General features: G+C 42.8%; 1 long non-coding RNA gene across 1 annotated transcript in view; it reads right to left on the bottom strand.

The window, feature by feature from the left end:
* The window catches only part of LOC120917822, a 340,441-nt gene that overhangs the window by 73,632 nt on the left and 241,909 nt on the right, over nt 1-24,900 (bottom strand). Inside the window, exon 3 of the long non-coding RNA XR_005744237.1 lies at nt 22,343-22,394. This is a non-coding gene — a long non-coding RNA (uncharacterized LOC120917822). The remainder of the gene's footprint in view (nt 1-22,342; nt 22,395-24,900) is intronic.

Here is a 24,900-nt window from a genome sequence, read left to right as displayed (position 1 = left end):
ATCGGTGAATGATAATGGTACTAAAAATAAAAATTATATAAAAAAAATCAGGAGGTAACAAAATGTCTCAGAAGCGAATATATGAGTCCAGAGCAGCAAGGTTTGTTGCCCTAGATACCAAACATGTCACATTTTATAATTGCACGCACTCTGGAATGGCGACAAACAACGGTACCTAAAAATCACTTTTTTTTTATGGTTAGCAGATTAGAGTTACAGAGGAGGTCTAGAGCTAGAATTATTGCTCTCGCTCTGACGATCACGGAGATACCTCACATGTGTGATTTGAACACTGTTTACATATGCAAGCAATAATTTATTGAATGTAAACATTCCTTGTGACAGCAATAGGTGGTGACAGGTACTCTTTAAGGTGAGATCGGGGGTCTAAAAGACCCCCAATCCCTCATTTGCACTTCAAAGTATTCAGATCGCTGAAAACGGCCGTTTGTCAGCTCCCTCTGGGGTTGACTGGGCACCGCTGAAGGGCTTTGTTCTAAGGTAAGTATTTGGCGAGGTGCTAGTATGCAATGCTGCTATTGTTTTGCAGGTTTTTTTTATTTCCCCCGTTTACTACCGCTTTAAAAACTCAAAGATGGATGGGTTTAGCACAGGGAGGGAGGCCTTAATATCAATTCTCTGTGGTTTCATGCCAGCACAATGTGCACCTCTGCCATGGTATCCGACTGTTAGCCGAGGAGCTTTTAACCACAGACAGTTCCACAGACAGTTCAAGAAAAAGACAATAGTCTGGAGTGAATCTGGAGCATTTTAACTCCAAAGAATGCCTACACTTTAAAGTTGCCCTGTGACCAGATTCTATAAAGATAAAAGTTCAAAGCTTCACTTAGCATGGAAATTAAAAGGAACAAAAAAAATCTTCATTTGTTCTACTTGTGAATGTGAAACTGTTTGATAATAATCCATAAACAGCTGCACTCAGTCCAGACTAAATCCTTATCATTCTTGTCATAATTATCTGCAGAATATCCAATACTTTGTCTGTGCTCTACATATGGGAGAAGAAGCAGGGGAACTGTGGCAGCCAACCAAGGATTTGCAGCCTATGGTTTTGTGCGAATCACACTGCTGCTGCTCTCTAGTGAGTCTTCAAGCTGTCAAGAGCATCCTGTGAGCCTGCGGCTCAGCCTCTTCTAAATCCCTGGAGGTCACAACTGAGGCCCCATACACACCATAGAATCTATCCGCAGATAAATCCCATCAAATGGGTTTCTGCGGATAGATCCTATGGTGTGTACACTCCGTCGGATATTTATCCGCAGATAAATCTCCCCTGGGATGGATTTCCAGCAGATAGATATTTGCTGACATGCTCAACAAATCCATCTGCTGGAATCCGTTCCAACGGATGGATCCGCTCGTCTGTACAGACTTACCGGATCCATCCGTCCAAAGGGATTCCCCGCACGCGTCGTAATGATTTGACGCATGCGTGGAATTCCTTATATGACAGCGTCGCGCCCGTCGCCGCGTCATAATAGCGGCGACGGCGCGACACGTCATCGGCAGAGGATTTCAGCGCGGATTTCAATGCGATGGTGTGTACACGCCATCGCATAGAAATCTTCTGAAATCCTCAAGAGGATTTATCCGCGGATACGGTCCGCTGGACCGTATCTGCAGATAAATCCTCTTGTGTGTATGGGGCCTCAGTGAAGGGACATGCTGTCTTGTATAGTGTGATATATGACCCGAATGTTGACAGTTTTAGCAAAATACGGTTGCTTATAGCAACCCTGTGTTTGCTTTTCTGATCAGGTAGAGGCTGATTGCGATTGGCCGTTGCAAACAACACCTCCATTTTTTGCTTGCCCGTGTGACTGATGCAAGATTATGATTTGGATGTTCTGGGAAAATTATAAAGCAAGGTACAAGTTGTCTCTTGCTTGAGGGTTACACTGTACCTGTCCTTTACCAATAAACACAATGTTGAGAGAAAAGTGTGGGTCTGGAGATGGGCTTTAAATGGAACCGGTCATGAAAGTAACATACAGTATGTTGCCATTGTCAATTGGTTAAAAATGCTCATTCTCTGGCTTAAATGTTTTGAGTTACTGACCTGAAGCAAGTACATAGATCTAGAGTTCAGGCATCACTTACTGCATACTCCTGTGTCAGCAACTCAGGGGGTGCAGTGACAAACATTTTCAGAAGAAGGTCTTTGATAGCAATACTCATATTTTGCCTATAAAAGCTTTTTTTCTAAAAGCGGACCTTCACTCAATAGAGAAACTTACCTCCACCTGGCTCCTTTCCCCTCCCCCTTCCACAATTATGCCTAGTACAAAACTGCCATGTTTTCCTTTGGCCGGGAAAACCGGACGTGTGTATGCTCCTTAGCAGAAAACTGTGGTTTAAAAAATGAGAACATGTTCTGTTTTTTCTCGCCGTGAATTGCAGCGTTTTCCCCCCGCAGTTTTCCCATGGGAAACACTGCGAGGGAGCATACACATGGCCTATCGGGAAAACCGGCCGTGTGTACAGGGGGAAAGGGACCGAGCCGGTTCCTGGTTTTCCAGCGGTCTTTGGACCGTTCGGGAAAACCGATCGCGTGTACTAGGCATTAGATTACAATTATTTTTTTGCCTTTATGACACTTTTTCTCGCCCAGTGGAGAATAAATTTGTGCTCTCCCGTCACTCTGCTCAGTCACTATGCACAAAGATGCCACAGGGCTACAGGATTCGTTGGAGACTTTTGGCACATTTGCACACACATGGAGGGTTCCAGAGCATGTGCGAAGACAATGTATGTATTAGGTCCCGGATCTCAGGGTGTCTACTCATGTACAGGAAAGCCTGCGCATATGCGCTGATGTGCCGCCGGTCTGTGGCAGGTCCCAAAAGCCTAGCAGAGCGTTTAGGCATATCTAAGCAGGCGCCATTAAAGGGCACTGGAGTTTAAGGTAGATGTAAACCCTGAGTGACATTTAGTTTACTTTGTGCACTGTGCAACATAAACAATTACTTTTTTTTTTTACTTTTGTTTTAAAAAATCCCTTTGTTACGACTTAGGCTGGGTTCACACCGCAGCTCACAGCAGGGATCCAATGCATCCCTGCTCTCCATTTCAGGGACGAATCAGGCCCAATTGTAGCCTGAATTTGGACCTGAAATGGAACCAAAGATGCACAAGACCCCTGTGCAATCTGCTTCATGGCCGCCACGGAGATGTGTGAACCGGCTCCATTGAGAGCTGGGCAACCTCTCCTGTCATGCGAATACCACATCCAATTCACACTGGTGTGAACCCAGCCTCAGTGCTGATGATCTGCTGCAGCCACTTAGCAGCTGCATTCTATCTACATGCACCCCAGTGATGGCTGTATGGCATTTTTCAGGGTGGGTTTCCTGATGACAACACAGGCCCATACCTGTGTAATATGTATTGCAATGGCTCACATTCTCCTTACAAAAGACTGTGACTGTATATAATATACTGTACAATATATAAGCAGAAGTTTCACTATGAGCCCCAGCCAAACGACTAAACTACTAAGGAGGGTGCCTTAGCTGTTAGCAATTTATACACAGCACAGCAATGCAGCAGACACCACTTTGAGGCCTCGTACACACGACAGAGTTTCTCGGCAGAATTCGGCGAGAAACTCGGTCCGATGGAGCCGCCGAGGAACTCGTCGAGAAAATAGAGAACATGTTCTCTATTTTCTCGTTGTTCTATGGGAGAAGGCGGCCCGCCGAGCTCCTCGGCGGCTTCATCCCTGAACTAGACGAGGAACTCGACGTGTTTGGCACGTCGAGTTCCTCGGCCGTGTGTACGAGGCCTCAGGCCGGGTACTCACGACCAAACATGTATGGTGAAAGCGGTCCGTCGGACCGTTTTCACCATACATGTCTGCCAGAGGGCTTCTGTACGATGGTTGTACACACCATCGTACAGAAGTCCGCGCGTAAACAATACGCGGGGCGTGTCCGCGGTGTCGCCGCGTCGATGACGCGGTGTCGCCGCGACAATGACGCGGCGACGTGGGCGGCCCGCCTTTAAAATGCTTCCACGCATGCGTCGAAGTCATTCGACGCATGCGAGGGACGGCGGGCGCCTGGACATGTACGGTAGGTCTGTACTGACGACCGTACATGTCCGAGCGGGCAGAATTCCAGCGGACTGTTTTAAAACAAGTCCAGGAATATTTGTCTGCTGGGAAAAGGCCCGGCGGGCAAATGTTTGCTGGAATTCGGCCCGCTCGCGCCCACACACGACCAAACATGTCTGCTGAAACTGGCCTGCGGGCCAGTTTCAGCAGACATGTTTGCTCGTGAGTATGGGGCCTCAGAGTTGTATTCTCTCTCGACCCCAGCCTTATGACTGGACACTGAAGTGCAGCAGTTGACTGGAAAAGTCACTCTGCTTATCACCCCTATCAGCAAACTCCTAGATAGCATGTTTGAATGTAACACACCCATCTGGTCCCTGACTTTTAATTCTGCCACCTCCCTGTCCCAGTAACTCATCTGAGCTATACAGGGGACTGCAAGAGGTTGACATGAAGTTAAACTGAGGTGCTTACACTGCTTGCATTAAAAATATATATTTAATGAGCTATTAGTGAATATGGAGCTGAATAATTCCGTGTCTTTTGTATCTGTTCATCTTTCAGTCTAAAGTACATACTGGTAAATGCTAACAGCTGCATGGTACAGAAAGCACAACGGAGAATGATGCTAATGTGGGCAAACAGGACCTAAATAGCTCCTGTTAACTTTGAAAACTAGCAGACAACTTACAAATCGGTTTCTAATTAGAGGGTCATCATAATATTTGCGTTAGCTTTTGTTACATAATGGAAAATAAACTTTTCCTTTTTTAATGAACAGTTCAGTGGTGCCAAATTATTTGGAATTGTTTGTGATCAAATAAATTCTCCTCTTTAGTGATTGTTCAGAAAATGTGAGCAATTTTCCATAACTCCCAAGAGGATATTCACAAAGTGCTTGTTATTTTCTCATATACAAGCTACAAACAGACAGACAGACAAGATTTAATTTTCAAACCAGCTTGGAAAAAGAAGGACGGAATTCCGGGTATCAGACAATACTCTATTATTTAGCGTGGGGCTATCATATTGGTATTTTATAGAATGCCGAGATTAAAAGTGGACCTGTACTCAAAAGTAAAAAAGGACTGCTCTTCCTCCTGCTTCCTAGCCTTTTTCTGGGGAGCAGGTACCTTTTTTTGATACCTGCTCCTACTTCCTCAATTTTCTCCTAGGTAAGAATGGCATCTGGTTGGGCCCACCTCCTGAGACATGTCACACATCCTAGGAGACTGTAGGACCAATCCCATAGCACTGCTCTGTCTTGCACATGTGTAGTGGGGAGGTGGCTGTGATACATCAGGAAGTCACAGACAGATCCCAATTTAAACATAGCTACACAGGATAGCCAAAGCCCCGTGAAGAATTGACTGCAGAGTAAACAGGACTTTTGGGCTGGTATGTGTCTGTTTCTTAATAGTCAGTAGTTACAGTATTTTGAGCCGCTGACTTTTTTAAAACCAAAGTGAAGTTCCTCTGTAAATGAGAAGTTGAGGGATTTTGTTTTTCTCAGAATCATACTCACCTAAGATGATGCAGCATCGGTGCGATGCTGCACCTGCCCCCCCCCCCCCCCCCGCAGGCTCTAAAGCCAAGAACCAAGGGATCAAACACCGCTGACCGCTCAGTGCTTCGTGAGCAGCGATATGGTGACTGTCATCTGGTTGCAAACTTTCCGCAGCTTAGACCGGCTCTGTGCCCTCAGCCGACAGCGGGCTTCGGCCCGCTATCTGCTGAAAATGGGTCACAGGAATGCAGAACAAACTGCACAGGAGAAGTACAACTAAACAATCTTTGGCTGTACTTAACACAGAACCCTTAACCAAACCATGAAACTTTGCACTTAAAGGGGTTGTAAACCCTCAAGGTTGTTCACCTTAATGCATTCTGCATTGCCCCCCTTTTACTTACCTGAACCCGGTCTTTTCAGCGACGGGGACGAGCAAACCAGCTCCAGCCAGTGTCTCGGGTCCTGATTGGATAGATTAATAGCAGTAGCAGCCCGCTGATTGGAGCAGGACAAGTCCTGCTGTATGTGTCAATGGATGCAGCAACAGGACACGGGAGCGCGCCCGCATGAGTGCCTCAAGGGAGAGCGACTCTCCAACGGGGGAATTGAGAAGAGAAGGAGCCAGGAGCGCCAATAAGGGACCCCAGAAGAGGAGGATCAGGGCCACTCTGTGCAAAACCAACTGCACAGAGGAGGCAAGTATGATGTTTGTTTGTTTTTTTATTAACTTTTGCATACCCTTTAAAGCGACTGTTACTAGATTTAAAAAAGCAAAGAAGAAAGTTAATACTGACCTGTCCCACTGACAATGTTTGCTCTTTCGAAGAGTTACAGTGACTGAGGACATTTTCAGCATCCATTACACTTCCATATGTCAGATGCTTAGTCCACCAATCCACACTGTGGTTTCATCTGCTGACCCCTATCACTATTGGACAGAGTAGGTGGTCGGGAATTGAATTCAATAAGGGACCCAGACAGCAGACTTAAAGTGGTTGTAATCATCAGACATAAAATATAAACAAAGCATATCCCTCTATACTTTTTAAGCACTCTATACTTTTTTAAGCACTAAGTGTAATGTCTGTCTGCTACTTTGTTTCTCTGCTATCAGTTGGAGTCACTTCTGACAATTTTTCCTGACACCAAGAGAAAAATTGTGACACAGGAGGGATCTCCAGCTAATTGACAGCATCAGCTCAGTGCCTGTGTCCTGTGCAAAGGGGGATGTGTATTTCCTCCAATCAGCTCTCAGACTCCTCCTCACTGAGCGCTGTAGAGTGTAACTTCAGCTCTCCGCCCCCATTTTTCTGAACTCATAGACAAGCTTATAAATTCAACACTTTGAGTGGATGTAGAGAAGAGAAGATTGCAGACAGACAAATACAACTTATGCCCCGTACACATGATCGAAAATTCCACCAGATGTGAGCTTTTGAACGGAAATTCCGACCATGTGAATGCTCCATCAGACTTCTGCTGTTGGAATTTCCGCCAGCAAAAGATTGAGAGCTGGTTCTCAAATTCTCCGACAGAAAATCAGGTCGTCTGTAGCAACTCTGAGGCCCCGTACACACGAGAGGATTATCCGCTGGAAACGGTACTCCGGACCGTTCCCGCGGATAAATCCTCTGGCGGATTTTGATCTGATGGTTGTACTAACCATCAGATCGAAATCCGCGCGGAATCCATCCGCGGTGACGTGTCGCGCCGTTGCCGCGATGATGACGTAATGCGTCGAATCATTACGACGCATGCAAGGGAGGGGATCGGACGGATTGATCCGGTGAGTCTGTACAGACCACCGGATCAATCCGCTGGACAGGATTCCAGCGGATAGATTTCTTAGCATGCTTTTTATCCGCTGGGCCGTACACACCACAGGATCTATCCGCTGGAACTGATCTGTGGATAAATCCCAGCGGATAGATCCGGTGGTGTGTACGAGGCCTGACACGGAAAATTCAGACACATGCTCGGAAACAATTCGACGCATGTTCGGAAGCATTGAACTTAATTTTCTCGGCTCGTCGTAGTGTTGTACGTCACTGCGTTCTTGACGGACGAAAGTTCAGAGAACTTGTGTGACCGTGTATATGCAAGCCAAGCTTGAGCGGAATTCCGTCGGAAAAACCATGCAAGGTTTATCCGACGGAATTTCCGATCGAGTGTACGGGGCATTACAGGTATGTAGGAGGAATTGTTTCATCTCTGTTTTTCATCTGCGGATAGTCCCTTCACTTGGTTTATTTAAGGGTTTACAACCACTTTAGGTGAGTAAATCTTTCTGCACTGGGTATGATGGAAAAATAGCCTCACATGAGGGGTTAGAGGAAAGTGGGAAGGCTGGGTGAGAACATTTTCATTTTTGCCTAGGGTTGGTCAAAAAGGGACAAAAAAAGGTCCTAAAATTAGGATCTACATCTTAAAGATAAAAGTCAGATGTTCACAGCGGACCCATAACTAATAATAATGCAACTTCATAGATGATCTATTGGTGGTAAAACTCTCAGGAGGGACAAAAACTTGATGTTCCTTCAACATGCCAAAACAATTTTGGCAAGACAGTCAGCATCCATGTCCAGTATTTTTGTTCACATAATAACCAAGATTGAGAAATGGGGTTTTCTGTTATTAATAAGCACTGTTGTACGACCCTTTAAGAACCGGAGTTTCCCAGTAATAAGTGTCTATGACATCCTGTGAAAATTAATATTTATTTAGCAATAGTGGATTCCACAAACGTGTCTTCACGTGGGTGTGGTACCTTTTTCTTTTGTACAACAAATGCCTCCTGGTTTATCGCCAGCAAGAACAGGGGGCTCTTCCAGAGTCTACATCAATCAAGTTTGGGACCCCTCCAAACTTCTGGGATGTCTTAACGTGGATATATCTTTAAATAGAGAAAGATATCGCAAACCATGGTGGGTTTGAGTTGAACCCTATGACCAGAACCCTATCAATTAGAATTTCTGTAGAGACCCAGCATCTTGTAGTTCATCTCTAGTATGTCATGTCCCCAACGTCTTTTCATGGTTTAACAGATTTGACCTGCAGTGGTGATTTTTAGGGTAGTAAGCCTTACCGCAGAGCCTCATGTGCTTAAGTGGGGAGCCAAGGACTGGATTGCATTATTGGGGCAGAAGGTTAATATTCATGACAGGGTTTAGTATGTAACTGACTCTTCTCCACAGAGAATTCTCACAACTCTGAACATCAAACCAAAATATAACATTAAGCAGATAAACGGCCTCAATGGCCTTTCTAACAAATTATAATCCGATTGGTTTTCATTATGATATAACAATAACCCTGGCTTAACTGACTGTAGTTACTTCTCCTTGTTATAATGCATCAGTCAAGTTGTATGGGATATGTCAAACTGATTTTTTTTTTATTTCAGCAAGATGCAAAACTGACTCATAGTTACATATCATAAATCTTCACATGCTTAAAGCAATGTACACAATCCTTTGTGAACCACTTTATTACAGTACGGGGTAAAGAGTTTTGTTTACGTTGATCTGTCTTCAGATAAGGGCAAGCAAATGTTTTTTAGCTGGGTTAATATTTTATGTTACTGCTGTAATGTTTATCGGAAGTCATTTGTAACGTGACCTTTACATTTTAAGAACAAAAGATGATTAGGACAGCCGCACTCTAATCCAACGTAACTTTAATGTAAAAAACTGGAAACAGGCACTACAAGTCACAGCAACGGAACTTAGGACAGCCGACGCGTTTCACACTAATTTTAGTGTTTACCTTTATTCTGATACACATTTAGATTATTGCATTTTATACACAGTACGTGCTTCCTAAGTAGACACTCCTGCTTAAAGCTGAACTTCGTGAACACAACCAGATACACAAATGGAATACATACAAGACAGCTGTTTTGCCTGCCAAAGATTTGGCATGATTTATACAGCTCTGGCACACAGCAAATATGGGCAGATGACACCCCTTTCTCTGTTACAGTTAAAGAATACAGTGTTGTCTTCTCTCTACCCTCAGCCTGCTGACTGGACAGTGAAAGAATAGCATCAGACTGATGAGGTTATTCTTCTGCTTTCTCCTCATGTCAAGCTATTCCTTGTCAGTACACCTGATTGGCTCTTAGCTCTGCCCCTCCCTTGTTAAATCTGGTTGCCGACAAGGAGGCTGACACCGAGCCCAATTCATGTACTTACACTGCTTAATTTAAAAATACAACAATGTGTTGAGATTCGAAGCTATGCAAGCTGAACCCCCCCCCCCCCAACATATATGATCTCCCAACTTTACTTCTTATTGTTCAACACTTCTTCTCCTGACCTCCCACTATACAAGCGTGCCTGGGAATCAGAGGTGCGTTAATTATTTTTCTTTATTTTGACACTTATGCCACGTGCACACGATCATTTTTCGGCATGAAAAAAAACAGCATTTTTAAAAACGTCATTTAAAATAATCGTGTGTGGGCTTCACATCGTTTTTTAGGTTCTGAAAAACTACAAAAATAAAAAATTTGAACATGCTGCATTTTTTAACGTCGTTTTAAAAAAATGTGTTTTTCTGGTTGTAAAAAATTATCGTGTGTGGACAAAAACTACGTTTTAAACCCGCGCATGCTCAGAAGGAAGTTATGAGACGGGAGCGCTTGTTCAGGTAAAACTACCGTTCATAATGGAGTAAGCACATTCATCACGCTGTAACAGACAGAAAAGCGCAAATCGTCTTTTACTAACACGGAATCAGCTAAAGCAGCTCAAAGACTAATAGAACTTCCCCTTTAGAGTGCCGTCGTACGTGTTGTACGTCACCGCGCTTTGTTCATAATTTTTTAAAAACGATGGTGTGTGGGCAACATCGTTTTTAATGATGAAGTTGGAAAAATTTCGTTTTTTGGATATGCTAAAAAACAACGTTTTTTTTTCATGCCGAAAAATGATCGTGTGTATGCGGCAATAAGCTCTCCTTAGCCACAAAGACCCAGGAAAAAAGATTAGGTTGGTGACAAGATGGTACAGATGTCGTTTGACTCTACAACATTTCAACCCGTCATATACCTGTTGGCGATGTCTGATCGCCAAAAGGTACCATACTCCACATCTGGTGAGCTTGCCCTCCTGGAAAGAAATTCTGGCAACCAATCTTCAAAATTATACTTCAGGTGGTTGGCGACCTCTATTCAACCCTCACCTGAGGTAGCCCTTTTGTCTATGCTCCCTGGACCTTTCAAATCTGTAAAGAAAGATGTACTGTGACACTTATTGGCCAGGTTAGTGATTGCCCTACACTGGAGATCGACAACATGTCTTCCCTGTGGAGATTGGGCTACTGAAGTGGACCATATTAGGGACCTGGAACATCTGTTGGCACAGTAAACTGGAAAGGATTGAGCAGTTTTTCCTAACCTGGACTTCATGGTACACATATATATATGTGTACCCAAAATACATTTTGATAATTTTTTCCCCAATAGAGCTTTCTTTTGGTGGTATTTGATCACCTCTGTGGTTTTTAGTTTTTGCGCTAAAAACCAAAAAAAGAGCAACATACGGTTTACTTTTTCCTATAATAAATATCCCAATTTTATTTTAAAAATACAAATGTTTCACTCACTACAAAATAGGTTATTGATTTATGGCATTTTTTATTATAATTTTTTTTATCATGACTGTGACATTGCAACGGACAGATCAGACACTTTTTTGAAACCATTGACATGTATACAGCGATCAATGCTATAAATAGCCACTGATTACTGTGTAAATGTCACTGGAAGGAAAGGGGTAAACACTAGGGGCGAACAAAGGGTTAAATGTGTTCCCTGACTGTGTGTTCTAACTGTGGGGGGATGGGACTGACTAGGGGAGGAGACTGATCAGTGTTTCTATATACTAGGAACACACAATCTGTCTCCTCTCCCCTGACAGGACATGGATCTGTTACGCACACAGATCCAAGTTTCTGCTCTGTCAGGAGAGATTGTGTGTGCCCTTATTACTTTGTGTCAGTTTTCCTTTGATAAATAAAAAAAAGGAGATATCCAATAATATTTAGCACCAAATGAAAGCCCAATCTGTTGTGAAAAAACGCAGTATAATTCACCTGTATACATTAGAGATCATTAACACATGTCAAAGTTGCAAAACTGTGTTCAGGCATTAAGATGTTTTACCTTCTATCTTAAAGGGGTTAAATAATGGTGATGTTTCTTAGCAACTGCCCTTTCTTATCTACAAGTCTGCAGCCATTCACTGCCTTTAAGCATAAGGAAAAATTTAGTGCATGAGCTTAAAAAAGGAGTATGTTATGCTATATAGACTTCCATACTTCCTCTGTTCTCTCGGAGACCACCTACTCATACATCGAATGTTTAATGCGTTCCAGATACACATGCTGCTCGACATTACACTGCTCCCCCAACACGCGTGTTCCAGGTGCTCTGCCGTCAGTAGAACAGCAGGTCTGGGAGAGGCTGAGACAGTGAAAACCACGATGGATTGGACTTCGAAATATTTATCTTTTCATAATAACTTTCATTCCAGATGTGTTTGTACTGTGTTCACACCAGGCCAGATGTGGGCTATTTGTTAACACAGATCTCCAAGCTAATCCAACAAAAGGGAAAGAAAGAAAATCGGGGAAAAATCTGATGTAATTCCATTCTAGTGTTATGTGCCAGAAAACCTGGGATATACCTCTACAGACTGGAGGAATCACAGCACAGGAATGGATCACTATAGAAATGTACTTCTATCTATAATACTGTGAATGGCCATTGAAGGGTATCAATTTCTTCATCCTCCAGGAACTGGCTGCATACTCTAACCACATGAGGCCGGGAATTGTCATGCACCAGGAGGAACCCAGGACCCAGGATTTTATCCCGATACCTAATGGCAGTCAGGGTGTCATGGTCTAGCTTGTAGAGGCCTGTGCATCCCTCCATGGATATGCCTCCACAGACCATTACTGACCCACCACCAAACAGGTTATGCTTAACAATGTTACAGGCAGCATAACGTTCTCCAAGGCTTCTCCAGACCCTTTCAAGTCTGTCACATATGCTCAAGGTGAACCTGCTCTCATCTGTGAAAAGTACAGGGCGCCAGTGGCGGACCTGCTAATTCTGGTGTTCTATGACAAATGCTAATTGAGCTCCATGGTGCCGGGCAGTGAGCACAGGGCACACTAGAGGACGTCAGTCCCTCAAACCAAACTCATTAAGTCTGTTTCTGATTGGTCAGAGACATTCATACCAGTGGCTTGCTGAAAGTAATTTTGTAGGGCTTTGGCAGTGCTCATCCTGTTCCTCCTTGCACAAAGATACCAGTCCAGCTAAAGGGTTAAGGACCTTCTATGGGCCTGCCTAGCTCTCCTAGAGTAGCTGCATGTCTCCTGAAATCTCCTCCATGCTCATGAGAGACACAGCAAACCTTCTGGCAATGACATGTATTGATGTGCCATTCTTAAGGAGATGGACTGCCTGTGCAATCTCTATAGGGTCCAGGTATCACCTCATGCTATTAGTAGTGACACTGACTGTAGCCAAATGCAAAACTAGTAAAAAAACTGTCAAAAAAGATGAGTAGGGAGAAAAAGATCAGTGGCCTCCACCTGTAAAACCATTCCTGTTTTGGAGGTTGTCTCATTGTTGTTCATCTATTGTACCTCTTGTTAATTTTATTAACACCAAAGCAGCTTAAACGAATTAACAACCCCTTCTGCTACTTAACTGTCCAAATCACTACCCAGGAATTGAATTGAATTGCTATACTCTGATAAAAAGTGTTCCTTAAACCCCCCCCCCCCCCCCCCCCCCCACACACACACACCTATAAACGACACTGATATATAATTATTATTTTTCCATGCTAACTATTATCAGAAATGTAGATTGCAGGTCCTTAGGAGCACTCGCACTGAAGTTGCATTATACTTGCACTTGGTCCTATTCTTGCAGATGCCTGGAATGGACCAAGAGTGTACACTATACTGCACATGTTACAGCAGTGGCAGAAGAAACATACCAAGTCTCATCTATCCAAAAATGTTACCTTCCAACAATTTCAGTTTCGCTTTACGTGCAGTAAGCCAAAGCAACAAATCATAATTCACCCTGCTAAAGCTAGAACAGTTCAACGTGAATTGTGATTGGGTGCTATAGGTTATTGTACCTAAGAATTCACACTTTAGAAAAACTGAAATTTTACACACTAGTGATGTTAATAGTTTCTATTACTTGCATACACACAGATAAAGTGAAGCTACCTAACTTTTGTTTCTGCAACATGCATCAAGTTTAGCTGCTTAATCAAACCTGCGTGCTGTCCATTCAGTGGAATTAAGTTTTCTTTAATCTCTCACCCATTCCCAGTAAATACCTATCTTACGTTCAGTCCTCCACCACTACGTTCACTATTGGAAACCAAAGGAAAAATATACAGTATTTTTTGGTATAAGGGAGCAAATGACTCACTTCATGAGGCACTGTGTCAATCAGCGCTGTCACAGAAGAAATCCATAGCCAGGGCCTGTCTGAGGGTTAGGCAGAATTGCTGGCCGACTTGGGCCTTCAGCAGGAAGGGGCACCAAGATAGCAGGAGGGGGGGGGGGGGGGGGGTGGCATTGCATTTTGGTCTTTTTGCCACACTGTCCATAACCCTGTATAGGCAAGGGGCATGGGGACTTCTATCTTACACAGGAATTGTCTTTATTTGGCTGGACAGAGTAATGGGAAAATTACAGAAAGGTAAGTACAGTGAGGAAAATAAGTATTTGAACACCCTGCTATTTTGCAAGTTCTCTCACTTGGAAATCATGGAGGGGTCTGAAATTGTTATCGTAGGTGCATGTCCACTGTGAGAGACATAATCAAAAAAAAAAATCCAGAAATCACAATGTATGATTTTTTTAACTATTTATTTGTATGATACAGCTGCAAATAAGTATTTGAACACCTGAGAAAATCAATGTTAATATTTGGTACAGTAGCCTTTCTTTGCAATTACAGAGGTCAAACGTTTCTTGTAGGTTTTCACCAGGTTTGCACACACTGGAGGAGGGATTTTGGCCCACTCCTCCACACAGATCTTCTCTACATCAGTCAGGTTTCTGGGCTCTCGCTGAGAAACACGGAGTTTGAGCTCCCTCCAAAGATTCTCTATTGGGTTTAGGTCTGGAGACTGGCTAGGCCACGCCAGAACCTTGATATGCTTCTTACAGAGCCACTCCTTGGTTATCCTGGCTGTGTGCTTCGGGTCATTGTCATGTTGGAAGACCCAGCCTCGACCCATCTTCAAAGCTCTAACTGAGGGAAGGAGGTTGTTGCCCAAAATCTCGCAATACATGGCCCCGGTCATCCTCTCCTTAATACAGTGCAGTCGCCCTGTCCCATGTGCAGAAAAATACCCCCAAAGCATGATGCTACCACCCCCATGCTTCACAGTAGGGATGGTGTTCTTGGGATGGTACTCATCATTCTTCTTCCTCCAAAAACGGTTAGTGGAATTATGACCAAAAAGTTCTATTTTGGTCTCATCTGACCACATGACTTTCTCCCATGACTCCTCTGGATCATCCAAATGGTCATTGGCAAACTTAAGACGGGCCTTGACATGTGCTGGTTTAAGCAGGGGAACCTTCCGTGCCATGCATGATTTCAAACCATGACGTCAGTGTATTACCAACAGTAACCTTGGAAACGGTGGTCCCAGCTCTTTTCAGGTCATTGACCAGCTCCTCCCGTGTAGTCCTGGGCTGATTTCTCACCCTTCTTAGGATCATTGAGACCCCACGAGGTGAGATTTTGCATGGAGCCCCAGTCCGAGGGAGATTGACAGTCATGTTTAGCTTCTTCCATTTTCTAATGATTGCTCCAACAGTGGACCTTTTTTCACCAAGCTGCTTGGCAATTTCCCCGTAGCCCTTTCCAGCCTTGTGGAGGTGTACAATTTTGTCTCTAGTGTCTTTGGACAGCTCTTTGGTCTTGGCCATGTTAGTAGTTGGATTCTTACTGATTGTATGGGGTGGACAGGTGTCTTTATGCAGCTAATGACCTCAAACAGGTGCATCTAATTTAGGATAATAAATGGAGTGGAGGTGGACATTTTAAAGGCAGACTAACAGGTCTTTGAGGGTCAGAATTCTAGCTGATAGACAGGTGTTCAAATACTTATTTGCAGCTGTATCATACAAATAAATAGTTCAAAAATCATAAATTGTGATTTCTGGAATTTTTTTTTTTGATTATGTCTCTCACAGTGGACATGCACCTACGATGACAATTTCAGACCCCTCCATGATTTCCAAGTGGGAGAACTTGCAAAATAGCAGGGTGTTCAAATACTTATTTTCCTCACTGTATATGCTGCTGGGGGTGGGGGCTTAAAATGTACCTACCACTCTGAAATACTTGAGCAAGCACATGTTCACTAAGATTTAATGGTGATTGCAAGAAATGCAACTGTTTAAAGCCACACAAAGGGGGTGGTGTCAGTAAGTAGGCCTTACCAAATTCTAAACATCTGTCCATAGATATAGAAAACAGGTTAGTAAAATGGAATGTAAAAATGTAATCTACAACCTACATTTGTGAAGCCATCCTTTAATGCTGGTGTGTTTAGTGGGTGACAGGCATTACCAGGCTGCTGTCACATAGCCGATGGCCTCCAGTGGATAATGTCTTGTGTCCCATCATTCCTCTTCTCATCTCTCTGTGCTGTCCTCACTTCCAGTATCACAGTAAAGCCGTGAGATTTGGTGTATCAGTTTGGTGCACAAGCCTTGTTATTATTTTTGGCTCATAAAGATTCATAAAAGGCTTTTTTCTGATGTTGCTCTTGCTGCGCGTTTTTATTTTTACATAAAGGACTTTTTTATTCTGACTTTTGATCCTTTGTCCTCCTGCGCTTGGTCCTTGATCGTATAAATGGTTTGTCTGGATTCAGTATTTATTTTAATTTTTTTGAGTGTCTGCACATGGAGACTTTCTAATTTTATACAATTTGGGCATCATATGGATAGCAGCACTATGCCCAACTTTTAGACATTAAAGAACTGATATTTATGCACAAAAGACCACTTTCCACACAAGTACTGTATGTCCCCATTGAGTGCCCAGATAAAGGTCAGCAATCTGCAGACATTCTCCAGAAAGTGATTGGATGATGAAATGTACTCGATCCAGCGGCCATCATTCTCCAATGTTTGCAGGGAATTTTGCTGTTTTCCAGTATAGAGGATACAAACAAAATAATTACTTACATAACAGTTAATTACTTTTTTAATGTGTTTTGCACTGTAAATACAATTTCACCAGATTAGGATGTGGTCACATCTGACTAGAGTTTGGATAACACATGTTCCCGGGATGTTGCAAACTTTCTCAGGCTCTAATGACTTTTAGCAGGTTTTAACGATTTACAACTGAAGTGTACCTGACTTATTCCAACACTATTAACAAGCAATGTGACCATAACCATGGCATTGAGTTTAGAAGAGAACATCAGTATGAATGCCTGCTAGGATTGGCTAGCAATTGGTATAATGTATGATGTAGAAATGTATTTTGCTGTTATTGGTTGGCCAATAGGTGTCTATACGGTTTCCAGAAAACCCAAATACTTACTATGATCTCCTGAATCAACCAAAATTTGATAATCATCCTTTGTGTACACACAGGGCTTGCCAAGTCCCTACTGCGAATAGAAATTGCACCCTGGCACCTGGGCTTTTGTCAGTGGCCGGGAAGTGCAAGGTGGTGGCGGACACAGAGCACTGCCTGGGAATGCAGTTAGCGGAGGTGGCTGGGACAGAGCAGGAAGAGAGCGGTGCAGCAGCCGCTAACATGATGGGAGAAGTGAGCGGCCAGCAGAGTGAAATCCAGAGTGCTGCCCTCCCCCAGGGTATTGTGGGAGGCCGCTGCCCATTTTTAGGAAGTTGGCTGCCCGGCTTAGGTACATGGGGGAGGGAGCAGGAGTCGGTGGTCTCCCCACACCAGAATGCACTGCTCTTCTAGCTGGAGGAGAGGCTGAGCCCGGGAGAAGAGGTGCTGAGCCAGGAGCAGTTCATAGACATGCTGGAGGGCCATGAGGAGGTAATCCCCTGCTTGCCAGCATGTCCAGCCCGGGCACACAATACACACAGCAATGTTTTGTTTAATCAACTGGATGCAGAATTTACAAATCTTTTTTTTCTCCCTTTTTTGTTTTTTCCCTGTTTAGATTTTTTCCCATAGTAGGCTTGCTGAGCCTAGTAGTCCTTCAGACTTTTCACTGCATAGTTGATTTGTAAATTTTCCTTTTGCAGCAAAGAAGTGTATATAGTCAATTGAATGCCAGCCCCATAATGAAAGGGGGGGATGCTAATCCCATGTGTAAACCTACAACAATGTACAGTAAACAGTATGTATCACCTTTACCCTGTGCAATGTATCAAATATTACTTAATTCATGTAAATAAAATGCAACACAGTTTTCCTTAATTCCCAGGCAAATAAAAATATATATATATATCATTCTCTAATAAACTGCAAAGTGCCTTGTGCTAATATTAACCAAAGTGCATATAAAAAAATGTCCAATGATAAAGTCCAACTATTTCAGGCCAAAAAATATCAAGTTCCGCAAGCCACTAATAGATGTGATTAGCGCTTTCCCCCTTTTTTTCATGAAAATAATTTTTGATGTTATCAAAGACAGGATAGCAGCTTATCCCTTATCCTTTTTTTTTTTTCATGGGCCTGTTGATACCCAGTATAGTCCAGTAGCGCCGTTTTTTCTCGGATCTAAGTATGACAGCTTGGCGAACAGCCCTGTACATAAATTGTCGGATACTGATTCTGGGCGAGCTTGAGGTAGAAGGTGTGTTAGCTCTGACATATTCACCAGTGCTGTACAGAGAGCACTGAGCCAATCATGTCAGTCTCTGTACCAGAGGAGAGAACACTCTAAAGTCCCTCCACAGTCACACACTAATATTATTATACATTTATATAGTTCTGACATATTTGAAAATGCTGTACAGGGAACACTGAGACAATCACATCAGTCTCTGCACCAGAGGAGCTTATTCTCTAAGGTCTCACCACAGTCATACACATTAGAGCCAATGTGGGATATGTTTTTAGAATGTGGAAGGATTCTGGGGCACCAGAAATCTAAACAAGCACAACAATAACATTCAAACAACTATACAGTTATAGCTCTTGTGGAGCTGAAATGTCACATTATAATTACTATGCCCTGGTTCTGTCCATCTTCGTGTAAAGATCTTTCAATCTGGGTCCTGGAGACCTTTAAATAGCTGACAGATGTCTGAACCCTGTAGCCCTCCACCCGGAGATGAATAGTCAGTTCTTGGTGGACTTTACTTCCAGGATGTGGTGGAACACCCCCACCTGTGCTCCCATAGTGGTCTTCATAATAAAGATATGTACAAGAAAACCCTGGTAAGAAATGCGGCAGCAGTGTCATTCCAGGACACAGAACACACAGTGAATGGGCTCCAGTTTACACAACAGAAGCATTGTATTGGCCAGAACTTAGTACAGTGAAAGCTGCCTTAGAAAGATTGTTATTCCAGAGCTCGTTGGGGTTCAGATAAGCATCTGTTCCATAACAGTTGAAAATGTTCCCTTTGTTGCCTTATTAAATGTTTTTCAGACATCTTTCAGCGTCCTGAATCCTCTCAGAACTTGTTTATTTTGTGATGCTTTGTACAACATTAGAGAGAGTTGGCTCATAATAAATAAAATTGTCCAACTTGCAGCCATTCCCTTGTACTTTTGGGAGCACAGGCAAAATATTGCAAGCTGTCCAACAGAGCAGATTGCACTTTCTTGAATTAATTTGATATTGGTCTGTACGGTATTGCTGCATGTATTCTTACAACTTCACTGGACAATGAAATTTGGCCATACAAATCACAATCTGTATGTACAAACTCTGTGCAATCTACTTTAATGTTCCTAACAAGGGTGTAGCGAGAAGAACTACCTAACCAATCCATTAAATTTACATCCCTCAGCCATGCTCTTAAATTAAAGTTTTTGGTAACTCTAATCCTGACCATATTCGTGTCAGTTCAAAACTCCTATGAAATAAGGCCCAGATTCTCAAAGGGCTTACGACGGCGCATCGCAATGTACGCCGTCGTAAGTCCTAATCTGGGCCGTCGCATCTATGCGAATGATTCTTAGAATCAGTTACGCATAGATATCCATTAGAGCATTTTCTGGAACACTGACACGGTTAAAGGGTTGAACAAAAAGTGGACCAACGTGCAAATTGAAGGCCTTCAGAGCTTTGCACCAACATAATTACTCAGCACGGCCCACTATCTTTGATTCGTAATACCCCATACTGTGTTTTAAATATTAATTTACTTTTTGGTTTTGTATTTATTGTCTATGTACTATTAAAATAATTTTGTATTTTTATAAATAAGTGCCTACAAAGTCCATTCTTTCATTCCCCCCTTTCTTCAATAGATATCCATTAGATCCGACAGGCGTAAGGCTCTTACGCTGTCAGATCTTAAATGCTATTTTTTTTTTTTGCCGCTAGGTGTCGCCTCCGTCGTTTTCCCTGTCGAGTATGCAAATTAGCAAAATATGTGAATTCCCGAACGTACGCGCAGTGAAGTTACGACGTTTACGTTAGATTTGTGATGCGTAAAGTTGCCCCTGCTATATGAGGGCAACCAATGTTAAGTATGGCCACCGTTCCCGCGTCGAAATTTAAAAATTTACGTTGTTTGCGTAAGTCGTCCGTGAATGGGGCTGGACGCTATTTACGTGCATATATATATATATATATATATATATATATATATATATATATAAAATATATATGCAAAGTGGTTTGAGGGAAGCTTCAGGAGGGAAAATATGTTTTTATTACAAATTATGTGAGCAGACTGCAATCCACTTTAAAGCGGAGGTTCACCCTAATTTAAAGATCACAGGGGATCAGTGTCGATATTTCAAGTTCACTGTCAACTACATACCTTGTTTTGTCATTTCTGAACCAGGCATTTCCTGGTTGAGCTCCCGCGGGAGTGGGCGTGTCGCTTTAGCTGCGAGTTTGCAATGTCTCCTGGGAGCACAGCGTGACACTGCCCAGGAGACGATTTAGATGCTAATAAGAGGAGCCTGTCGCCACAAACGGGGCGTGAACTTTTTATTACGCTGGCCGTCAACACGGCTCATGCGCCCGCTTCCCGCAAGAATTTGCTTGTGGGCTTCACGCTGCCCACAAGCAAAATGGAAACAGCCAGCATAAAATTTTATAAATACACATTTGATGTAGGCGGAGAATGCAGGGCAGTAGAGGACTTAAATATGTGAGTACTATCTTGTGAAGATTAAAAGCGTTTAATGAACCAAAAAAAAAAAAAAAACTTCCGGACCGCGGAACCCACGCTTTAAGTAAAAGCTCTCAAAGCCATCAAATGCCTGGTCTGAAGTTCCTACAAAGGGATGCGTACGAGAGTGTATCAAAATAACAGGGCTTGTGTTAAAAGCGAATGAATAAGAGATGTAGGTAGGATATAGACACCATGAAATGGTTTACAATGGTATGAAATACAGGCCAGTGCTGTTGCCATGGGTAACCAGTGACGTAGTGAATAAAGTTAAAGCAACAACCCAGCGGTAGATTAGGGCATTTAAGATTGGTAGTAAGGGGGCAGGTGAGTCTGAGTCTGACCCCCTTCCTATACCTGTGACCAACATTGTGGCACAGGTAATCTATGGAGAAGTGGATCAAAAGTGTTATTGCTCATTAGCAACAGAGGTCCGCACTGTGTGACAGGCAAGATCCTCACATTGTCACTGGGAGTAAGGTGGCAATCATGGCTGTGCTAGTGGTACAGGACACAGGCTCCTCGATGTCCCCACAGAAATGCTGAAATCGCAAGGAAGGAGAGGGTGTGCGGTTACATGAAATGAGTTATATGTATCAAGTGGAACTATGCAAGGCAACAGCTCGCTTTTAAGTTGAGGGGCCACCTTAATCCTGACTATTGCATGATCGTGGCCCCCGTGTCCCGGCATTAGCAATCGCCTTTGCAAGGGTGTTTCTGTCAGGTGACAAGCCCCGCCCACATGTTCTTTGTAATCCTTTAGAAATGAAGTAGGCAGAGCCAACTCCACATGCTAGTCCAGAGTTGTGTTATCAAAGAAGGTGGGAGCACACTATATTTCTGGCACATTAACAGTTATTTTTTAGTAGCCTGTTTTAGGGATAAAACATGGGAAAATGTTCATGTGTTGCAGAAATGTACTAAATATATGTATATTTTTTGCCTTGACATATGCTTTACATCAAATAATGCATTCACCAAAATTGTGCCACACTTTCTCTTTATTGTGTGGGAAATATTTGTGCACAAAGTAAAACTTAAATAACATTGCCTTTTCCTGTGTCTATGGTGCTATTAGTCAAATGCCCATTCATGTAACAATCCTTGGTTTAAGTGATGGGGGGGGGGGGGTATTGCGATGTAAACCCTCCTTCCGTCATTAAGGTCAGAATAATCCAAGGCTGAAAGCTTGCAGTGTCACAGTTGGAAGATATTAGATGTTAATATTCATCTCTGAGGCTGCCAAGTTAAACATGGGGAATAGATGATTAATTCCTAGGTGTTGTGGAATTTTAAACAATAGAACACCAGCCTGAGGTTTGTGTGCGGAATGAAGTCATCGCTCAAAGTTTTCACTAATTGCAACCCTTAATTAATTTAAATCTTTCAAGATCACCTACTTTGATTGGTGATGGAGATCCTCCTTGGGGGGTTGTACTGTCTTTTCCCAAGCTGAAAAAGAAACAAACAATAGATTTTTAAAGGCAAAATTACATATTTATGATACTACATTATTATAATTTAGAGATAAAGACGTGGCTGGTATTTACATTAATGCATCTCTAAAAATGAACTTGGTACCCTAAATCCACCGCCCCATGACCAGCAGATGTTCTATACCAGAGCAGGGGGATTCTCATCTCCCACACAGTATGCGGGCTACCTTTTTTATATGAAGGAGGTCAAGGAAAGTAGCCTATGAACTCTATAGAATATGAGAAGAAAAAAAATTCCCCATCATCTGCAAATAGTTTTTTGAGTACTTTAAATGAAAACTGTGTTGTAAAAGCTGTCCAAAAACATGACTAAAATATGGGGAAAATGCCCATAGAACAAACATTTTAAACAACAATACGATAAAAATTGTATAATCTGAGGCAAATAATAGCTAACTAATCGTGGGGTTTATTCAGTTTTTTGATAGGCCGTGGTTAACATTAGTATTGCACTTATGAAGTAGACCAAGTGCATGGAGTGTCACCTTAAAAAGACACTGTTTCTTGACTTTGTTACATATGCCCTCTTGTACTATTCCTGACAGGCTGCATGTGAATTGTATTTTCAGTTCTCAGGGTTCATGAGCTAGTCAGGGGTCAATCCACAAATGTTTCGGTTTTGCAGTACTTGTTGATCCAGAAAGTGATCAGCTGTATCACAACACATAATTATGTTCCGGGAACAGATGTAAGTCCAACGCCTGGACACAAGAGTGAGCCTATGACCTCACTGCCATTCATGAGGCCCAGCTGGTAATGACTTTGTTACAACAAAGTCTAATCAGGCTTTAATTACCGAAACAATGTTAGCAAGGCTTAAAGGACTTGATGTCACCATTTACACGAGAATGACGCTCGAGGGTGGAGTCACTTGCCAATTTCAAATCACTGATCTGGCCAGGAACTGAGATTACCAATGGTTAATCTCCAATCTGGTTACATTTAACATCACTTGTAGATAAGGCCAATGGATCTGATCTTTTTCTTTCGTAATTTTAGAAGTTGTAAATCATACATTAAACTAGTTACATTTTTACCTCTGATATTTATTTAATAATTTATTTATGGTATTTATACAACTCTGAATTTACTTTTTGGACATTTACATCCTCAAAGGTTGTAATAGAAGGGTTGGAAAGTAAATGTAGAATAAAGGACACTTTAATCTAGAAGTCAGCGTGTACTACTGATTATTACAATTTTCTTAAAAGATATAGCAGCCTATTTAAGGCAACAGTCAGCACTCCAATTAATGTCTCCAAACTGTAGTTGAACCAAACTGTAGCTAACCCAAAGGCTTCAACAAGCTGCTTGAAGCTTTCCATAAATGTTGTAAATGTTTTGTAAAAGTGTTCTATTCGCACAAGGCCCATGTAAAGAAGGCCTTAGTATTTAGTCTCTGTGAAGGTTCCTAGGGCCCCAAGCCTAAAAACCTTTCATAGGGCCTGGACTTCTCTCCATGTTGAGATTCAGGCTGGGTTTACACTGGTACTGTTGTAACTGTCATCCTACTTTGTCCTGCGACATTGGTCCTACTTCCATCTGACTTGAATGAACAAGATAAGATTTTTCTCCAACTTTGAGATAGTCTGACTATCAAAACAATCCCAGTGTGAGATAATTTCCTTTTACCGCTGCTGTAATCACCATGTCGGATGTCACAAGTCAGATGGTTAGGACAAAGATCCGACTTCAATGATATTCAATGGGTTGAAGTAGGACCAAAGTTGTACCAAAGTAGTGCATTCACTTTTTTTACTTGTGTCGGACCAGTCAAGATGGGAATCATTGATTTACACACGTCATTCGACTTGAGCTCCCAACGTCGGAGTGTATGTTATACCAGTGTGAACCCGGCCTAAGGCTCACCACTCCTGGCAGGAAATCACACCACTTGTTATTTCCATTGTCAGAGGCCCAGTGGGAATATGTAACAGGCGCTGTTGCGCCACCTGTGCTTGTGAAACAGGCGCCGTTGCGCCAGCTCTCCTCTGTGAATAGGCGCTTTTGGCGCCGTATTGTGTTCCATGCTGGAACGCATACGGCACATGCAAGATGACGTCATTGCCCGGCGCCAAAATGCGTTCCAACGTGGAACGCGGAAGTGCTTCGCACACGGCACCTTGTTTAAATCAGTGCTGATGCACTGCATCTTGCTAACGGCCTATATATGCATTCATTTGAACCACAGACAGGGTTCTATTATTGTCGGCTGTAGCCGGCTAGGCTACCAGCCTTTCTAGGCCTTGGAGGCATCCACTATTAAAGCTACAGAGGTACTACAGCTCCCAGCAATCCCTGGACATCATTGCTCCTCATGCTGCAACACTGCTCCTGGTACCAACTACTCCATTAGTGCTGTTGCACTTACTACAACAAACCTTGAGGCCTTACTGAACATCCTTCCCCACAGGATCCCTACTACCTATACTGTAGCCAGCAAAATGGATAAGTTGTTATTC

Source organism: Rana temporaria, chromosome 11, assembly GCF_905171775.1.
Source record: "Rana temporaria chromosome 11, aRanTem1.1, whole genome shotgun sequence".
Taxonomy (NCBI): Eukaryota; Metazoa; Chordata; class Amphibia; order Anura; family Ranidae; genus Rana; species Rana temporaria.
The sequence above is the reverse complement of the archived record's forward strand: the minus strand, read 5'-3'. Positions and strand labels throughout refer to the sequence as shown.